This window comes from Ixodes scapularis, unplaced genomic scaffold, assembly GCF_016920785.2.
Source record: "Ixodes scapularis isolate PalLabHiFi unplaced genomic scaffold, ASM1692078v2 PGA_scaffold13__105_contigs__length_92229423, whole genome shotgun sequence".
NCBI lineage: Eukaryota > Metazoa > Arthropoda > Arachnida > Ixodida > Ixodidae > Ixodes > Ixodes scapularis.
This window is the reverse complement of record NW_024609839.1, coordinates 20,890,982-20,912,619: the sequence shown is the minus strand read 5'-3', so window position 1 is coordinate 20,912,619 and position 21,638 is coordinate 20,890,982. Positions and strand designations below refer to the sequence as shown.

Here is a 21,638-nt window from a genome sequence, read left to right as displayed (position 1 = left end):
TAAGTGGGCGGACCAAAATGGTTTTAAGTTTTCTCCCGAGAAAAGCGTCTGTGTCCCATTTTCTCTATGCCGTGGTCTATCACTGGATCCATCCTTAAAACTGCAAAGAACCTGCATCCCTGTCAGGAAAGAGCACAAGTTCTTAGGTGTTACCTTTGACAAAAAGCTCAATTTCATTTCTCATCTGAAGTCACTCAAAGAAAAATGTCTCAAAACTGTGAATATTTTGAAAGTCTTAGCCCATAAAACTTGGGGATCTGACAGGAAATGCCTTCTACGGCTGTACAACGCTCTTGTTCGATCCCGTCTCGACTATGGGGCTCCAGTTTACGGTTCTGCACGACCGTCCGCGCTCAAGATGTTGGATCCAGTCCATCACCTTGGACTGCGACTCGCAACAGGTGCTTTTCGGACGTCCCCCGTCCTCAGCCTGTATGCTGAATCAAATGAGATGTCACTGGAGAAAGGACGCCAACATCTAAGCTTAACATACTACTACAATATACTTGCGAACCGTAACCATCCAACCTACAACTCCCTCCAAAAATCTAGATATTGCCACCTCTTCCAGAATAGGCCGAGCATCGTAAGGCCTTTGAGTTTCCGAGTACAGGAATTTTGTTCCTCACTTGATCTTTGTTTGGACAAAGTTAATCTTATGCAGAATGTAGAGTGTGTTGCCCCCTGGGACATAGTGCCATTTGCCTGTGACTGGGCTCTCACAAGGTTTAATAAACATGGCGTCTCTGCCCTTATCATCCAACAGGAATTTTCTGAGCTTGAGAAGAAGTATGAAAGCTACACACATTTTTACACTGATGGTGCTAAGACGTCGTCATTTGTTGGCAGCGCCATACATTCTGATTGTTTTATTAAAGTGAAATGTCTAAATACTTTCTCCAGCATTTTTACAACTGAAGTTTATGCAATATATATGGCCATAGATTATATTCTCCGAGCTAAAATAAAGCAGGCAGTCCTATTCGTAGACTCCCAGAGTGCTGTTACAGCAGTATGCTCTTTGAGAGTTACTAAAAATATGCTGGTGCAGCAACTACGAAATAAGCTCAGTAAAGCTGTACATGGAGGCCTAAATATAAAATTTTGTTGGGTGCCCAGTCATATGGGAATATAAGGTAACGAGGAAGCAGACAGACTCGCTACATCCTCAGATAATCTTCTCCCGTCCCGTGCCTGTTTGCCACACCAAGACATTAAACCTGTAATAAAGTCATCCCTTCTTCGTTTATGGCAGTCTCAATGGAACATGGAGTGCAACAATAAACTCCATATTACAAAGCCGGTTCTCGGGCTCTGGGAGAACTCTTCTCACAGGAACCGATTCCGTGAAGTATTGTTGTGTCGACTTAGAATCGGCCATTCTTACATATCACACAAATATCTCCTTTGTGGGGAGGACCCACCGGTGTGGGAGCATTGTGGGGATACACTTACCATCATGCATATCCTGTGGCTGTGTCCAGCTTTGGACAATGAACGTCATACCCACTTTCCTGAATTGTTTCATTTCCAAATTCCATTCCATCCTGCTCTTTTACTGGGAGAATATTCCCTCATCCCATTTGACCGCCTATTGACTTATATGACAAACGCAGGTTATATTAATCAGATCTAGTTCCGCATAGCTAATTATTATTTTGTAGCACAGTAACAATAACAGCTTGTTTTCCTTTTAACTTTGTTTGGCGCAGTATGGCCTCCGTTGCTGATGCGCCATAAAACCCCCAAACAACAACAACAACAACAACAACTTGAACTAGAGGCCATTGTTTGGATGCTCGTGACGTTGTGCCAGTTGACAATAACACCTTAACTTGTTGCTCTGCCGAACCATGAAAAAGCTCTAATGGAAGCAACGAAAAGCCCTGGCAGGACGAGGTAGCCGTGTATGCCGTGCTCTGCAAATGAACAGGTGCTTGCACATCCTTGCTTTAGCGCTTTCGATAGGTGAAATGTAAATAGTATATCATACTTGCAGGAAGGCAGTCTGTTTTGAGTAGTCTCCAAGGAACCCTGCAAGTCTCGTGGATTACTTTCCATCAAATGTGAGGTCCAGTTTTAAATGGCAGTGTTGGTTCTTTAATTGTATTGCCTGATGAAGAATACCTGCAGACAAAAGTCCCAAGTCTCCAGCTCACTTATTCTTTACTTTCTAAGGCACACCACGTAAGAAATAAGTAGAACTGCTGTTATCCTTGGGAGATTCGTAGCTTTAGGGTAGTGTAAATGTTGACCTTGCACTTCTTTCGTTAAAAGAACTCCCTTAGGGCCTGAATCTGCCCAGTTGATAGGCACATTTATGTTACTACCCTATGAAAGTGCAAGCTTTCTTGTGTGCTGAGTTTACTGCCTAGGAGGCTCCACACACATTGTCAACCTTGAATGTACCATGTTTACTCGTGTAATTAACACACTTCTTTTCCCGAAAACTGTGGCTATTTTTGAGGGTGGCGACAATTACGGTTATCTCTATTACTCTCGTAATTAAAATACTTCTTTTGCTGGAAACTATCGTATTTTCGCGATTCTAAGAACCCCCCGGTTTTAAGCACCCCCACACACTTTCAAACATAAACACCTGAACAAATGATCCGCAAGCCACACTTGGACCAACGAAAACCGCATGCGGCTCGCGAGCCGCGGTTTGGCCGCCTCTTCCATAGACCAACTCTGCTGTTGTGCACGAGAGGTCTTCCTTGAGCGTTGTCCTGACACCAAGAAGGACGAAGGGCAGAACGTCACTCCAGTCGGTGCGCTGGTGTGCTTTCAAGGCTGCCTTCATTTGCCGATGGAACCGCTCGATGATCCCATTGACAATCGGATGATGAGCGGTTGTTTCCGTATGCTTTGATCCGAGCAGGCGCGTCAGTTGAGTGAAGAGTGACGATTCAAACTGGCATCCGCAATCGGTCGTGATGATGGATCGTACTCCGAAACGTGAAATCCAAATTGACACAAAAGCGCGAGGGACTGTTTCGGCGGTAATGTCCGAGATGGGAACAGCTTCTGGCCAGCGTGGGAACCTATCAATGTACTTGAGGAAGTACCAATGGCCTTGTGATGGTGGTAGTGGTCCGACAATGTCCACGTATACCTGGTCGAACCTTGCATCAGGAATCGCGAAGGTGGAGAGGGGCGTAATGGTGTGTCGCTGGATCTTAGCTTGCTGACAGGATATGCACTCTCGAGCCCACTGACGAACATCGCGATTCATGCCGGGCCAAACGAAGTGAAAGGTGACAAGATGATGTGTTCCCCGTATGCCCGGGTGCGATAGCGAGTGCAGTTTCTCGAACACCAGTTGACGGAAGCGTGCAGGAAGAAAGGGACGAGACGTTCCCGTCGACATGTCGCACCACAGAGCTGCGTCATACATGGACAATGGTACCTCGCCCAGCTCCATCGAGTGCGTATCTATGTGAAGTCGGCTGAGCTCGGTGTCTGTTTTCTGAGCACCAGCAAGGGCGGCGAAGTCCAGCACTGGGCGTTCAGCGGCGCCGATGCAGAGGCGTGACAAGGCGTCCGCCACCGAGTTGTAGCGGCCGCTCACGTGTCACACGTCCGTCGTAAACTCCGAGATGTACGACATCTGGCGAAGCTCCCGAGTTCCGTGGACTTGGCTATCCGACTTCAGCGATTGTATTGCAAAGGTCAGTGGCTTGTGGTCAGTCAGAATGAAGAAGGTTCTTTCCGCCAAGAGATGATGAAAGTGGCGAAGCGTCGGATGAGCGGCGAGAAGCTCTCGTCCGAAGGTGCTGCTTCTGCGCTCGGTGGGTGACAGTGTCTTGGAGAAAAAGGAGATGGGCTTCCAGATGTCGTTTTGCCATTGCTAAAGGACCGCTCCAATCGCAACGTCCGAAGCGTCCGTCATGACGCACAGGGGATCGTTGTCCTCGGGGTACACCAAAAGGGTTGCATCGGCGATGTCTGCCTTGATTTTGGTGAACATTCGCTCCGCTGTGGCATACCAGGTCAAAGCGGTTGCCTTACCGTGGCTCTTTTTGAGAAATTCTTGCAGCGGTTGGAGGGTTGTTGAGCAGTGGGGGACAAAACGCAGATAAAAATTGACGATTCCGAGGAACTCCCGCAGCTGGCGTCGTGTTGACGGGCGAGGAAAGTTCTGGATCACCTCAACCTTCGCGGGAACTGGACGGATGCCTTGGTGGTCATTATGGTGTCCCAGGAACTCCAGCTCATCTACGCCGAACTGACTCTTGGCAGTGTTGATGATGATGCTGTAGGTCTTGAGACGCTCGAACACAGCTTGGAGGTGTTGTTCGTGCTCGGCGGGTGAGGAGCTTGCGATGAGGAGGTCGTTGACACAGGCACGGCAGAAGGTTAGTCCCCGGAGTACCTTGTCAATAAACCTCCGAAAGGTTTGGGTGGCGTTTCGAAGAGCGAACGGCAACCGGACGAATTTCTATAGTGCGAATCGCATGATGATCGCCGTCTTCGGCACGTTGTCCGGGGCGACGGGGATTTGGTGATAAGCATGCACTAAGTCTATCTTTGAAAAGATGCACGCTTCGTCGAGGCTAGATGTTATGTCTTCAATGTGGGGGATTGGATAACAGTCGGGAGCCGTGTCGCGGTTTAATGCGTGGTAGTCGCCGCATGGTCTCCCGTCTCCGACTGTTTTCTTTTGTAACCTGTGCATTGGTGAGGCCCATGATTTCCACGACGGTCGCACGATGCCCAATTCAAGCATGTGCTGGAATTCCTGTTGAGCGATTCGCACCTTGTCAGGGACGAGACATCGCGGTCAAGCGTGGACGGGTGCTCTGGTGGTTTCAATATGGTGAGAAACGCTGTGCTGCACAGGGTGTTCGTCACAGCCAGTGCGCGTCAAGTCCGGGAACTCGCGCAAGATGGTTGTGAACTGTGTGGGGGCGTTAGGAATGACATGCGCCAGAGCCGGAGAAAGCAGTGTGGATGTTACGCTCGACACGGAGAGGTTAGTTATTGTGTCGAGGAGACGCCTTCCTCCCATGTCCACCAAACGTCCGAAGTGTCAGAGGAAGTCGGCACCAATGATGGCATGTTGCACGTCCGCGACGACGAACACCCAGCGGAAGGTCCGTCGGAGACCGAGATTCAAGGTTAGCGAACGCTCACTGTAGGTGGGAATTGGCGTCCCGTTTACACCTTGGAGCTGCGAGGTGCTGGACATCCGCTTGTCTTAGGTGTTGCCGGTAGTAAGCTGACTTCGGCACCGGTATCAATGAGGAAGCGGAGCTCGGTGTCGCGATCGGGGACGTAAAAGAGGCGTTTGCGGCTGTCCGAAGTGGCCGAGGCACTTGCCGCCTCTAGTGCTTCGCCGTTCCGTTTCCCGTGTAGTGGGAAGGTGTGGTGCACTTAGTGGCATTATCGCCAAAGCGGCGGCGGTACCAACAGATGTCAGGTCGTGCTGATGAAGGGGATGGGCGGCACTGTTGGGACCGTGACTGGCTACGTCCGCGATGTTGCTGCAGGGTCGCGACGGCGATCGTCAAGCGGGAGATATTGTTGTATCTGTTGTATCTCGTCCGTAGGAGTTTGGATGGCCGATGCAACCGGAGTCGAAATCTCCATCAGCTTGTCGGCGAGCTCTGCCAGCTGTTCCATCCCGAGGTCTCCAACGGACGCCAAGATCAAGTGCACGTTGTGGGGCACCACGGCCCGGTGGTTGCCTCTATTGGAGGGAGTGCCTGGGGGTAACGCGGTGCCAGGGGAAGGCCCTGGGGTGGCGTTGCTACGGCCGGTGCACTTGGGATCACGGCGGAAGTCGCGGTGGCTCCCTGGTGCAGCGGGCTACTTTTTAGGTTTCTTGGGGGACTTGGGGTGGCCTCTGACTGCGGGTAGTTGGCCTGTTGGTTCTGGTTGGGCTTGTAGCCTGCTCTGGTGAGTTGGCCTTTGTCTGATGAGGTCTCCTGGCGGTTACTGGTGGGCCGAGGAGGAGAGAAGCACTTGGGTCGGCGTAGCCGTCGAGTGCGGCTCCCCAACCGGACCCCGCAGGGGGCGCCTGCGCCTTAGGTGCTAGGTGCTTGGTGAGTAGCGACACCACGGACCCCAGCCACATTGGTCGCATTACGGACCCTGAGTAAAAAGTGGGTAAGACCCACCCACGTCTGGCTGTGCGTGGCGAGCCCGTGTCCAGGGAAAAGGGCATCCTGGTGGTTGAGCCGAGCTTGGGGTAGGTTTGGACCCTTTGGGGCCCCCCGGGCGAGGCAACACACCACTTTGGCCCCTGCTTCCTGTAGACGGGTGTCTTGGTAAGGCCCGGCCAGGATGATCCAGTCAGTCGCCTTTTCTCCTTCTATCCCCTCTCTTCTTTTACTTATAAATCTCTCCCTTTTCTTCACCCCACCTTCCTTACGCCCTTTTCATCTCCTTTGGCGGCAAGGGCCAACATTGTGTGGTAATGAATTATCTAAATTCTAACCACGCTTGGGTATAGCACCCGGGCAAGTGCTAATGGCTTAACGGTACCAGCAAAGCCCTATTTGTTATGGGCTGTTGACCATTCCCTTTGTTGGACTCGGTGGTGGGTGGCACACCATGGGTGCTGAATTTTTTTCCCATTCATATGGGTTCCAAAGCAAAATCTTTTCTAGATCGGCCCTTGAAAAGGGGTCGGACCGAAGAAACATCAAAAAAAGCAAGCCCTACAATGCCAGTTATTACCTTTCCAAAGTTTCTGGTAATGCACTCGGAGAACGACAACCAACCACTCTCAAACCTTTCACCTTTTTTAGTTGCAAAGACCCTAGAGAACGTGATAGGAAAAGACTTCAAAGCGAAAAAACTTCCCTCTGGCGACCTCCTTGTAGAAGTCACTACTGCGAAGCAGAGTACGGCACTTCTGGCTCTCAACGAAGTAAGAGAATACAAAGTATCTGTGACCCCACACCGTTCACTCAACAGCACGCAGGGCGTCATCTCCGAAGATGACCTTCTCGAAACTCCCACCGACGAGATCTTTGAGAGGCTTTCAGGTCAGGGTGTCGTTTCTGTGCGACGTATTACCCTCCGGCGTGATGGTGAAGAGCGACCTACAAAACATTTAGTATTAACCTTCGACTCGACTACGCTTCCTCAAACAGTCAAGGCCGGGTATTGAAACTGTAGGGTTCGGCCCTTCATCCCAAATCCAAGGCGTTGCTTCCGTTGCCAACGCTTTGGAGACGGAACAGCCTCTTGCAGGGGAAAGGCTACCTGTGCCAAGTCTGCAAGTACTGACCACCCCACCGATAAGTGTGGTAACAACACTACTATTTGTGTGAACTGTCAGGGACCTCACCCGGCATACTCTCGCAGCTGTCCTGTGTGGAAAAGAGAGAAAGAAATTCTTTCCCAGAAAGTCAAAGGCAATATTTCCTACACAGAATCAAGAAAACGACACTCATTTTTATCTCGAGGTTCGTTCGCCGAGGCCGCGCGCAGGGGACCTGCGCGGTCAACGGTGTCAGCAGGAACACAGACGTCGACGGACGACCTGTGTGTCCTCCCCAAGTCCCCTTCAACCTTACCTGAAGTGGTACAAGCCACTTCCCTCACTAACCAAAGGGAAGATCCTGGTCCGCCAGGGTCCACCCAAGCGCAGAGGTGTGGACCCCCTGCTCCCGCTAAAACCCAGCTGCCTCGAGGTCGGGGAATTCCCCCTCGCACCTCCGAAGGCGCTCGGAAACTCGGTGAGCCGTCGGGGTCGCAAACCCGTAAGGATCAGCCTACGGCAACCCCCGGTGAACCAATGGACGAGAGTGGGTCGAAGTCCGACGAGGACAGACTCCACTCAAGTTCAGAGTCCCTACTTTTGGCCTCCGGTGGTACCACCGGCAGGCCGAAAGATACGGCTAAAAAGAAAAATGCTCCCCGCGTCAAAATAGATTTTAAGGTCTAGTGAAACATATACTCTTAAGATGTATATATATATATATTATTTTTTTTCCTTCCTGTTTGTGAGATGGCAGAAACAGTTCTCCAGTGGAACTGCAGAGGCTTACTCCGTAACTATGACGACGTTTACTCTCTACTAGATCTTCATCACCCACTAGCGTTTTGCCTTCAGGAGACTCATTTGAAGAATAATCATACTAACATCCTAACGCGCTTCCAGGTTTGTCGTAGGGACCGTCTCCATCCCACACCTCTGGCGGTGTAGCTATAATTGTTGCAAGGTCTACCCCTTGTGTCGAGGTACCACTTAACACCACATTAGAGGCTGTGGCAGTTCGCTTCTTATCTGATCGACTGATAACTGTTTGTTCTGTGTATATTCCTCCAAGCTACACCTTATCTCGCAGAGAGCTAGAATCTCTTTATGGCGAACTCCCCCAACCAGCTCTAATCCTAGGAGATTTCAATGCTCATAACCCTATGTGGGGCAGTGGACGACGTGACACACGTGGCTCGATGATTGAGTGCTTTCTTTCTTCTACTGCTTTATGCCTGTTAAACAAACTAGAGCCTACATATTTCAGCGCTCCAACTCGTTCGTTCACATCCATTGATCTGTCACTAAGTGACCCAACATTATTCTCACTTTTTTCATGGACTGTTGATCCCAACCCATATGGAAGCGACCATTTTCCCATAATTTTAAACCGCATCAATCCACCCGCTACACTATCCACACGAACACCCCGTTGGAAGTTCGAAGAGGCAAACTGGGGTACTTTTAGTGAGGCCGCTCAGCTCGCTTGCAGATCATTTGACAATCTGTCTGTCAATCAAATCACCAGTCTGCTTAGTAGTCACATTCTTCATGCTGCAATGATAGCTATCCCCATGACTTCGTCTCACCTACCCCAACGTCCTAAACCATGGTGGAATGCCGACTGTGAAAAATCGAAAAGAAAGCAAAACAGAGCCTGGGGGATTTTCAGACGTTACCCAACGCAAACTAACCTAATCAAATTTAAACAAATGAAGGCTCGTGCGAGATACATACGCCGCCAGTCTAAACGTAAAAGTTTTCAAGGATATGCATCCTCAATTAACAGCACTGCCACTAGCAAAGAAGTGTGGGACAAAATTGATAAAGTCAATGGAAACTACCGCGCTTTTTCAGTACCGCTTCTTTCTGCAAATTGACTTTGCCCCGAGAGCCTTGAACAGCAGGCAGATCTCCTTGGGGAACACTTTCAACGTGTTTCTAGTTCCGAGCACTCTTCAGCTGCTTTTCTGAAACACAAGACTCAGGCAGAGCGGCAGTCTGTTCGAACATCCGGTGGTGCTCTAGAAGCTTACAACTCGCACCTTACGCTGAGTGAGTTAGAGCGGGTGCTGCATGAAGTCAAACCTACGGCTGCCGGACCAGATGGAATTCATTATTACATGCTTACACATCTCCACCCCTCTACACTTGACATAGTCCTGTATTTGTTTAATCGCATTTGGCACGAGAGCATATTTCCATCCTCATGGAGAGTGGCCACTGTTATCCCGTTGCTAAAGCCTGGAAAAGATGCATCATGCGCGACCAGTTATCGCCCAATAGCGCTAACAAGCTGTCTTAGTAAGACTCTGGAGAGAGTGCTTAACAAACGACTCATGTATTTTTGGAAAAAGAAAATATCCTTGACAAATACCAGTGTGGGTTTCGTTCGTCACGGTCTACAATGGATCATTTAGTTCGTCTGGAGACTACTATTCGTGAGGCTTTTGTAAGTAAGCAGTACTGCCTGTCTGTTTTCTTTGACTTGGAAAAGGCGTACGACACGGCATGGCGTTATGGCATCCTGCAAGACCTGTATAGTTTTGGCATTCGTGGTAGAATGCTAGCATTCGTCAAGAGCTATCTGGGGATGCGTACCTTCCGTGTTAAATTGGGCACTACTTACTCTAGAGAGTTCTGCCAGGAAAATGGCGTTCCTCAGGGAGGCGTTTTGAGTGTGACCCTTTTTATAGTTAAAATGAACTCAATAGCTCGGGCCATTCCACCATCTGTACAGTATTCACTCTATGTTGACGACCTTCAGATATCCGTCTCATCCTGCAACCTTGCTTTGTGCGAACGTAGGGTCCAACTAGCAATTAACAATTTGCTCAAGTGGGCAGACCAGAACGGCTTCAGCTTTTCACCTGAAAAAACAGTGTCTGTTTGTTTTCCTCGCCTACGGGGAACTTCAGTGAAGCCCTCGTTGACCATGCGATCCACTTCAATTCCAACAAAACCTGAACATAAATTCCTAGGGCTTATTTTTGACAGTAAATTGACTTTTCTTTCGCATATCAGGTACCTCAAAGTAAAATGCCAAAAAGCACTAAGGATCCCTAAGGTGCTTTCCCACACCTCCTGGGGCTCTGATCGCCTCTGCCACCTCCGAATTTACAGATTGGTGATTCGCTCGCGCCTTGATTATGGTAGTAGTGTGTATGGATCGGCAAGGCCTTCAGCCCTACGAATGCTTGACCCTATTCATCACCAGGGAATGCGGCTGTCTACAGGTGCATTTCGCACGTCGCCTATCCCCAGCCTTTACGCAGAGTCAAATGAATGGTCTCTGGAGAAGCGAAGGTTTGCTTTAGGGTTTATGTATTCGCTTAGAGTTCGTTCGGTTCCCTTGCACCCTTCTCGAGAAGCTGTTGAAGAAATGAGATATAAACGTACTTTTGACAACAAGCCCACTGTAATACCACCTTTTAGTATGAGAAATGCATCCAAAGCAGATTCTATTGGACTGAGCAGTACAATGCCCGTCACTCCTGTTCCACAAACTATAGCTCCGTTGGACCACTGCCTCATTTCCTGTGACCTTCACTAACAAAAATTAAAAAGAAAGAAACTCCACCAGAATTCATAAAACAGGAATTTTTTGAGCTTCAGAGTAGATATTCTGGACACAACTCATACTACACGGATGGTACTAAGACAGAATCGTTTGTTGGATGTGCTATGGTCGGCCCCTCTGTTCGCTGTGTAAAACGGATTGCGTGTACAGCCACTATTTTAACAGCAGAGTTATGCGGTCTCCGTCTTGCAGTTGATCATATTGTTAAAACAAAAAGCAAGCAGTCAGTCGTGTACACTGATTCACTGAGTTCTCTGCGCTCACTCTCATCATTAAAGACTTCAAAAAACCCAATAATCATGGAGTTACAGAATAAAATTATTGATGCTTCAAAAAGGAATATTAAAATAATTTTATGTTGGGTTCCTAGCCATGTTGGTATACCCGGAAACGAAGAAGCAGACTTTGCTGCAAGTTCTGCTGGTGAGCAAGGAGTGGACCTGCATGACATTCCATGCAAAGACTATAGCACACTTTTAAAGCATTGTATTAGAAGGAAGTGGCAGCAAGAATGGGATGAAGAAGTTAATAACAAGCTCCATTCTGTAAAATTATTGATCAGTGAGTGGGAGAGTGCTCGACACCGTGAACGTTTCTATGAGGTTGTCTTGTGTCGACTGAGGATAGGTCATACACACCTTACTCATGGTCACCTCCTGCGCAGGGAAGAGGCCCCAGAGTGTGAGAACTGTTTTAGTCCTCTAACAGTTTTACACATTTTACTTGAATGCCCAGCGTATGACCAAGAACGTCGAAAACATTTTTCTCAATTATATAACGAGCATACGCCTTTACACCTTAGTATTGTACTTGGCAACGACCCACTTGTACCATACAGTTGTGTTTTTAACGTTTTGAGAGCTATCGGTCTTTTACACCGGCTATAATTTTATATTCAACTTCATCTCCATCACTATTTACAAGTCATATACATAGTTTTAATCCTTCACAGCTACTAAAGCTCTTTCTCCTCTGAAACCTTCTCTGCAATAGTCTGTATCTGGCGCATCATAGCCTAAGATGCTTTTGCGCCATAAAACCCTAATCAAACAATCAATCCCCAACCGGACTGAGCGACATGATAGAGTAATCTAACTCGGTCGAATATCTTGAGCTTGTCCCGGTTGGGGAGCCCGGTGCAGCGGCAATCCCATACCTGTACAAAACATTTCAGTAACTGGAGTTCCGTGATCTCTCGCTTGCCGATATGGGGAGAGTGGCGTGCGGCATGTTGGACATGGATAAATGCCTCCGCGATGTCCCTCTTCGTGGGGGGGGGGGGGTCCTGGACCGTGAAGATGCGCTGTCTTCCAGCCACCTGGATGTTGTAGGGCTGGGTTGGCAGGTACTCGTATGGAGCAAAAAACCTCCCGGTGTCGGAGGCGGCGAGCCCAAAGGGCCGCTGCTGGTATCGGGGGTCCGGCCCGGTGACAGCGGCTGCGTGGGTCGCAGGGGTGGGCTGAAACTCCGACTGGGAGAGAGGTGGCCAGGGGTCGGCGGGAGGGGGGACGCCGATTGGGGGCTGGGAGCCCGGAGCAGGGCCACCCTGAAGTCGGAGTCCTCCGAAGCTTGTGATGGGGGGCTGCGTTGCGGGGGGGGGGGGGGGACTGGCGGGGGAGCTCCGGCGTGGTGTAGTCCTTGGGCCAACGCGCGCCCAACTGCGTTGGCGACCGCGTCTGCGATCTCTCTGTTTGATTCCTGTTGTTGCCGCTGGGCATCCTGGAGCAGCCGCTCCAAGGTTTGGTTGGCTGCCATGCGGTCTGCGTCGACCAAATCTTCGATACGCTGTGCGTGGGACTCCAAGGCTCGGACAACTCCGGGAGTGTCCGACTCGTTCTCTGGACTCTGGTCGTCGTCAGGGTGAGGCGCCACCTGTTTAGGCGGCATGGTGATAATATGGTCGCCGCCAACAGGACAAGGGTGAATCCGGACGCGTCTGCTACGCTGGTTAATTGGGTCTATCCGAATCGAGTTGATACCCTTCTGCCGCGGTGCCTACCCTCCGACTGAGCCCCCCTCCAGCGGGACGAGCCTTAAGTAGGCCCGGCCCCCTGGCGACGGAACCCTCTCGACCCACGGAAAAGTGTGCGGTTGAGCCGAGAGGTGCCAAATCATTTTGTCTCTCTTTCAAATGATCTCATTTTCCCCTCTGCTCCATTCTGTTCTTCCTTTACAGGTGCGCCACATTTTTGTGTTTTCTTTGTGACTATAGAATTTTGATATATTTTTGTTGTTTAATGAGTGGATTGTGACAGAGATATCCTTTTAGCAATAAAAATTTTTGCAAACATTCCAAATGTTTTCCTCGCGCAAAATGCTGCTACACATTGCAGTACAAAACTGTATGTGCAAGTGAAAACAAACTTCTGTTTTTTTTATGCGAGAGGTTGATGAAAGATGTTATTGCCACCACTTAAGGTGCTTTCGTATAAAACAGTATATATAAATAACAACAATCTCCAGGTAATGTAAGTTGACAGTTCTCGAAAGACGTTGCTGCGGCCACTTCAGGTACTGTCATATAAAACGATATATACAGATAACAACATTCGCCAGAGAACATAGGTCGACAGGTCATGAAAGATTTTCTTGCAGCCCCCCCCCCCCCCACTTGGGGCATTTTCATTAAATTAATATATACAAAATAAAATGAAATCTCGTTAGATGTTAGTCAAAAAAAAGGTAAAGTGGTTCACACTCAGTTGTCATCCTCCGGAGGAGGTTGGGCCAGATGCTGGGGCTGGGCCTGGGCCTGGGCCTGGGGCTGGGGCTGAGGATGATGCAGAGCGTGGCTGGATAGCAGGAGGATGACCTCTCGCATGAAGGCAGCGTTTTCCTGCATGAAGAGGACACACTTCTAGATGTTCTGTGCCATCCAGTCCATGCTCTGCGTCTGCAGCCCCACGTTCTGCGCCAGCTGGTCCACCCACTACAGCAGCTGCCCCATGCCGAGCGTGACCTGAAACATGATTTGCAGATTTCTGGACTTCCAACATCTCGTACAGGTCACGAAGACTTTGCTGACACCAACTATTGGAAGCTTATGTGTGAAGTAAGCGTGTATATAATCATGTTAGTGTGCTTCAGGGATTTGTCAACATTACCTGTTCCTGGAACATCTCACCTCTTCTGTCACAGCCTACGTTAGCCTTGAGCAGGAGGAGGAATAATTGTCGTTATTTGCCTGCAGAGCTAGGTCAAGCCTAGCCGGTGCGGCCCACACCATCCGACGCCCCAGCGCAGGGGGCCCGAGGTCGGACCTGCCTGCGCAGTAGACGCCGGGCCTGCTGGACGACCGCTACCTGGAGGTCCAGGCTACTAGCCATCACCCCGGCTTTGATGTCCGGCGGAAGCCCACTCGACATGGCCGCCTCCGCCGGCCGAGTTTCACAGTCCCACAACACGTGCTCCGCAGTTGCCCGCCCAACACACAGCACGCACTTATCACTTGAGTACACCTCAGGCGCCACATAGCGCCCCACCACAGGAGTAAACACGCACTCCACCTGCAACTGCCGCAACAGCATGGCATCCTCCCTAACCAAATCCCCGTGGGGCAGCGGGAACACCCGCCGTTCCTCCCTCCTGGTCCTTAGCACTTCCCCAAAGCCGCTGGGCGAATACTCCGCGGCGCCCCCGAAGGCCCGGCCAAGCAGTTCTCGGGCCCTTCGGTCAGCATCCACGATGCCCGCTTCGTGAGCGGGGCACCACACAATGTCCACCGCGTCCGTCGGACGCAGCAGCCTCTTGGCCACCACCCCAACGCGTCCACGCGCAAAGTTCCTTATCGCACTCATAGAGTCACTCATGACCACTTTGGTCCCTGGCAGGGAGGCCGCCAAACTAATGGCCGTCTCCTCCACCTCACAAATATTACTAGTTCTAACACTCACAGCGGAGAGCACCTCCCCACTTCCCGCCTTCACAGCCACAGCCACCCCCACTACCCCTCGAAGGGCAGCGTCAACGTATACAGTACTATCTTGTCGCCCGTACATCCTGAAGAGGGCCTGCGCTCTGGCCTCCCTTCGTCCCTTATCACACACAGGATGCATGTGCCTCGGCACAGGCCTAACCCTGACATTTTTCATCACCTCTCCCGTCAGTCCCCCGCCGTCAGACGCATCCTCCGCCAGCAGACCGACACGCCTCAAAACCCCCCTGCCAGCCGCAGTGCGCTCCAGCCTTTGAATCTGCGAAGCCCTGTGCGCCTCGACAATCTCCCCTATCGTATTGTGCACACCCAACATCTCCAGCTTCTTCGTGCTAGTGAAGGCATACAGCCCCAACGCAGATTTGTAAGCCCTGCGCACCATGGCATCCAGCTTGTTCTTCTCCCCCGCCCTCCAGCGAAGGTAGGGCGCCACGTACATGATGTGACTCAATACAAAAGCCTGAACGATCCTCATCACACCGGCCTCGCGGATACCCTTCCTCCTGCTGGTCACCCTCTGGATCATGCGCAGAGGAGACGCTACCTTACCCTGAATTTTCCCGAGCATGACCGAATTGCCCGCCTTCTCCTGAACAAATAGCCCCAGAATCCGCAAAGCGTCCACCCTCGGGACGGGTCCCCCGCCGGCGATCAGCCGCATCTCATCCCATCTACAACGCCCAGCATAACACACGAGCAACTCCGACTTTTCGGGAGCACACTCCAACCCCGAACCCATCAGCGCCTCCTCAATAATCTCGATCCCTCACTGCAGCGTACCCTGCACCACCTCCTTCCTCCGATTGGTGCACCACAGCGTAAGATCATCCGCATATATAGAGTGCGGAATCCCCTCCTCACAGAGACCGCGGGCGGCCCCCACCATCACTAAATTGAACAAGACCGGAGAGATGACGAAGCCCTGTGGGGTGCCGACACTACCCAGCTACCCCTCACCAACATCCAAGTCCCCCGCCAGCAGCCGAGCCGTCCGGCCCGACAGGAAGTCCTTAACGTAGTTATAGATCCGTCTGCCGAGCCCCGCATCTGCCACGCCACGAAGGATGGCAGAATGCCGGACTCTATCAAACGCGCTGCGCAAGTCCAGACCCAGAACCGCGCCCGGCCGCCTCGGCTGAATCACCTCGTGGTACAACACCAACATCGCGTCCTGCTCCCCCAGGCCCTCCCTGAACCCGAACAATCGAGCTCGGGAAGACCCCCTTGTCCTCCAAAAAGGATTGCCACCTCCGCAGTAACATGTGCTCCAGAACCTTCCCCACACAGGAAGTGAGCGAGATCGCGGCCTAAGGTTTTGGAGCCCCGGTGGCTTCCCACGCTGCGGAATAAGAACCATCTTGGCTTTCTTCCATTCCGCAGGCAGCTTCCCTTCCCTCCAGCACCTGTTGAAGAAATCAAGCAGGGCCTCCAAACACTCCTCAGACAAGTTACCAAGCATCTTATTATCCACCCGGTCCAGACCGGGCGCCGACCTCCGATTAATCCGGAGCAAGGCAGCCCTAACCTCCCACAGCTCGAAATCCTTATCCAACTCGGCATTGTCAACCCCCGTGTACTCCGGGTGGACCTCCCTGCCGCCACTCGGACGGAACGTATCCAACAACTGCCTTCTAACCCCTTCCTCACCAAGCTCCCTGACAGCCCGACCGACAACCTCCCCCATTCTCCTACACTGGAAGCTCCTCGTCCTGGACTCGTCCAGCAGGTGCCGCAGCAGCTTCCACGTGTCTCCACTATGCATCTTGCCCTCCGCCCTATTGCACACATCGTCCCACTGCTGCCTGGACAGGGCCTCACAGTGCCTCCGAATATCTTCATTCAACTGCGCCACCCGCTTCCGCAGCGCACGGTTGTTCTTCCGCTCCCGCCAACGGCTCCGCAGAGAGTCCCGGGCTTCGACAAGCGCACCTAACCTGCTATCCACCAGCCCCACATCCTCCGACTCCGCCACCACGGGCCGCTCAGCCGACCTGGCAGCGTCCACCAAACTCGCGGACCATTCCCCCAAATCGCTTATCTCCCCCTCCGGACCCAGCCGCCTGAAGGCATCCCAGTTCACCAACCCTTGGGGTCTAAACTCCTTCCTCCGAACCGCCAGGGGAACCGAGAGCTGCACTAAATGGTGATCGCTACCCAGATCCTCCAGCGCGTTCCGCCACTCCGCCCCGGGAGCGTCCACGAAGGCTAGGTCCGGGGTGGTATCCCTCTCAATTGCGTTCCGCGCGGGCCGCGTCGGCACCCCCGGATCCGTGACGAGGATCAGCCCCACCTCCTCCGCGTCTTGGAACAAATTCCTCCCCTTGACCGTGGTAGCCGCGTGGACCAAGAACTCGTGCCTAGCGTTAAAGTCCCCGGAAACGACTAAGCCCCTGCCATCGGCCCAACGCGCACATCCATGCAGCAGATTCCTGAACCTCTGTCTGCCGAAACCCGGATTACTGTACACGTTGCACAGACAGACCCCCAATCTACCCACTAACACCTCAACCAACACCCTCTCGACGTTCTCGTCCCCCTTAAGCTCGTGCACTAGGACCGGAAGACTGCGCCGCACGAACGTGCAGACCCCCCTGCAGCGGCCCGCAGGACCCCCACTAGACCGGTACGTGACGTAGCCGGGGAGACTCGCATCCTCCTGTACCACCTCCTGAACCATTATCACATCCGGCTTAACCCCCCTACCCCTAATGTACTGCTGTAACCTGGCCCTCTTACTACTAAAACCGTTACAGTTCCAGACCCAGATATTTAAGCTTGATGCCATTGTCCCTCTAAATTTCGCTGTAAAGTACCCTGCATCACCGTTAGCACCTTCATGATCGAATCCATTTTCTCGTTAAGCTGTCTCACCCCGTCTTCCTCCAGACCGACACGGCCCTCAATCTCCTCAAACCTGTCCTCAACACCCTCCCCCCTACGCCTGCGAGCCTCCACACTCCTGCGCTTGGCGGGTGGGGCGGAGTCCTCCGGTCCCGAGGGAGGAGCCGAACTGTCCAGCCAACGAACCAAGCCCTCGACCAGTGCCTTCAGCTCCTCCACGGTCTTCACTAACTTGTTCTCCCTTCTCAGCTCCACGACCTCAGCAGCTTGCCTACGATTCTCCTCACGCAACTTAGCAACCTCCCCCGATCAGACTGCACCGCCTGGGCCCACGTGATCTGACCACTTGTGCTCCTGCTGCGACCACGTGCCGCCGGCCTCTCAGACTCGCGCGACCTCGAGCGAGACCTCCCCAGCCTAGGGTATTCTTCCGCAGAACCCCGCGGGGGAGGAGACGGCCGATCCCCGGACAGACCCCGCTCCGCTCTCTCCCACAGCCGCCTACGAACGATGTACGGCGTACGAAACCGATTCTTACACACCTTATCCCCGGTAACTTGCGGACCCCCACACAAGCCACATCTGGGACTACACGCATGTCCCGGGTCCGGAGTTCCGCCACATCCCAAGCACCGTCTGACGCCGGGGGTTGGGCACACATCAGTTCGATGACCGACACGGCCACACGTCTTGCACACCTCATAGTGCTTCCTGTACAGGGAGCACCGCAACACACTCCCGCCGTAGAACACCTGATGCGGCACTACGTCACCCCTAAAGATCACCACGACCCTTGCCGAAGAGCCGATACGCTCCGCCGCTCGCACCGTCGGGTTCCTGGGCCCGATGAGAAGTCGCTCAATCTCCTCCGCCGTATGGTGCACCGGGACGCCACGGATCACCCCCTTGACGGTGTCAAAGGGAGCCGTGACGTAAGCCCGCACTTCGTAGGACCTCCCCGCCACGCAGATACACGTCACCGCAGCATACTTGACCGCCCTGGCGTCGCTCCCCGTACTGATGACCACCGCATTTTGCTGCACGTTCGGGCACTGCGTATCCAACGAGGCCTCCTCCTCCGAGATCCCAGCCGCCACCCGGATTGCGTCCGCCACGACGGCGATCGACGTCTTCCTCATATCCAGGCCACCTCGCGGCCTCACCACCACCTTGTTCTCGCCCTCCAGTCCCACTCTCGGCATCCTCCCCATGCGCTCGACCTTCTCGATGACCTTCCGGGCCACGTAGGAACTAGGCCTGGGCTCCTTCTCCACCTGAGTACCCCCGCGTGCCCGAGCGCGCATCCAGCCTGCACAAAAATCAGGGTCGACATCCTCCCCGACCATCGAGACGACCGTCGGACCGCCATTCTTGGCCACATCCACCGTAGAACCGCCGAGAGGATCCTCCATGTCGACGTGCTCGAGTTAGGCCTAGCGGCCCCACCCGGCCGGCGAACAGGCAAACTCCCACAAAATCGCCAAAAATCGACACTCACTCACTGCCGATACCTCCCCGTGACCGGGAAGACTTGCTCGTTCGATTGGCGCCGAAAATTCCGAGGTGTCGATGATTTGGACGCAATAAATCGATCAGCAACACGGGGCCGGTGCGAAGCACGTCTTCCGCAGGTAACAGCAGACAGCGCCCCCCCAGCCTTGAGCAGGCGCCGTTGGTTGGCCACGGCCGAAAAGGCCACCTCGACCCGCCGCTCCTGTTGAGAGACCCGAGGGACTCAACGAGGCAGCCTTGGTCGAACCGTGGCTTGCCATGCTCGGGGCTGTGGCATTTCTGCAGAAAACATAGTTTAGATCAGTAATAACTGTGGTCATGCTCATGTTGCTGACGGTTTTAGTTCCCATTAGTCAAGCAAAGTATCTTACGCGTTGAGGTAGAGGCCTCCCGATCTGCCTCCTCCTCGAACGCCTCCCCCGCATCCTGCGAATCTGGGTGCTCCTCTGCCGGGCCGCCCACAGACTGCACCTACATGGCACATTTATGGTTATGTGTTTGCACTGCATGCACTCTAACATGCGCAATCTCTTACCTTTTTTATAGAGTGAAATGGAGCTATACTCCAGCTTTAGATTCTACACAGGTTTGCCCCTGTAGTAACTTTTATAGTTTGCTTTAAAGACAATACTGCAAATGGATAACTTGTTGTAAACCTCTTGTGAGCGCCAGGCAAGTAGCTGCTCCCTGTCGTGTGCGTATTACCCTATAAGAGTTGTACATGTTGCATACTATCGGGAGAGACAGATGAGCAGATGACTCATTGCAGCAGTTGAATGTAGCTGGCAGTGCTGTGGCTCACGCTAGGATGTAAAAAAAATTGTAAGGGTGCAGGCGAGCTGGTGGAAGTTAACCATAGTTTTGTTTAACCCGAGACTGGGGTATTTCGGAAAAGGGACGAGAAGAAAAGAGGCCACAAGGAGGCGACGTCTCAAACAGAGCTAAGGATTTTATTCCATCGTATGCACTTTTATACACACCACGCCCCCACACCACCAACCAAGTCGACCAATGACAACATAACACCCGGAATACACTAAGCCAAACATAGGCCCAAAACATTACAAAAGAAAAATCTTTCAGCCAGACAAAAGGACAAGATAAGCCTCCGACTACACGAAGTCAACAAAGAACCGTTAAAAGGTTTTTCAAACCCGCAAACACACGGAACCAAAGGGAAAGAGGGCATACAAGACCTAATTACACAAAACCAAGCAACAAACCATTAAACTAGCGGGTACTTAATCACCGTAAAAAAAAAAAAACGGCAACCGGTCGTTCTAACCCGCACTCCACATTGAAGGAAAGCGGAAGAGGGTAACCATGAACCAAAATACTCAAAGGGGAGAATGCAAAAGTTCCAACCTCAACTACACACTTGAAAGAAGTAACAATGAATACCAGAACAAACAATATGTCCTGCACCTGTACTGCATCTTTGTAGGTCGCGCACAAAGTGCTGGATAGCTAAAAACAAAAAAACAAAAAAAAACGGGGGTTTACATCTTGAGGAATTTTCTTGAGCTTTCTCCTAGATGCATTGATGGCTGGCTAATACAATTTCCCATCGACTTAATTCGGACTGTTTCCTTCACTAGCCTTTTTATCTCATTTTCCTCTCGATGTATTACCTCCGTTTCCGACCAAAACACCTTACAATTGTTGCACTCAGACACGTGCTTGGCGATTTCCGAGTTCGGTGCCCCGTTTTTTACATTTCTTTTATGCTCGGTCAGTCTGTCATTCACGCACCGCGAAGTTTGCCCCACATATCTAAAACCACATGCTAAGGGTATCTCGTAGACTACACCTCCTTTGCAACCCACTGACCTGTCCTGATGTTGCCTTCTGCATTCCTTTGGAGGTGCAAAGAACGGAGTCATCCTGTTTAATTTGTAATCAGATGAAAACACTACGTCAACTCCAAATCTGTGAGCACTCGCTTTAAGGTTATGCGAAACACTGTGGTAGTACGGGACTACGGCAACCTTTTTACTTCTTTCTCTCGTTGTTCCATTTCTCTCGCCGAAACTTGGGGAGAGCTGCCTCGTGATGAAAACTTTATCATAACCCGCATCCTCTAACCTCACCCACTGCCTTTTGAGGGCTTGGCCTACATAATGAAGACATGACTTCTTTAGAGCGTTTCCGATTATTGATTTGACCACCCCAGCCTTCACAGTCTTTGAATGGCAGCTTCTTCTACTTAAAACTGGCTTTGCCGATTCTTTTCCGTACTCCCAGCACACTCCTTGCACGTGAATACGTAACCCAGGTGAAAATGTTGCAAGTGGAACCACTTGAAGAGGTCCCATTTGAAGCGGTTTATCGAACAGGCACCACTTGGCAAGTGGAACCACTTCAAATGGGACCGCTTCAAGTGGGACCACTTCAAGGGGGACCGCTTCAAGTGGTCCCACATCAAGTGGAACCACTTCAAGTGGTCCCACTTGATGTGGGACCACTTGAAGTGGTCTCATTTGGTGTGGGACTACTTCAAGCGGTCCCACTTCAAATGAGACCAGCTGTGTTTACCGTAAAAGACTTCATAATCATGG

General features: G+C 51.9%; 2 pseudogenes; both read right to left on the bottom strand.

Annotated features, from left to right (window-relative positions):
• Positions 1-13,491: 13,491 nt before the first annotated feature.
• On the bottom strand, positions 13,492-17,404 carry LOC120843451 (annotated as a pseudogene).
• A 92-nt stretch (positions 17,405-17,496) lies between these two features.
• On the bottom strand, positions 17,497-18,980 carry LOC115326013 (annotated as a pseudogene).
• Between the last annotated feature and the right edge of the window lie 2,658 nt (positions 18,981-21,638).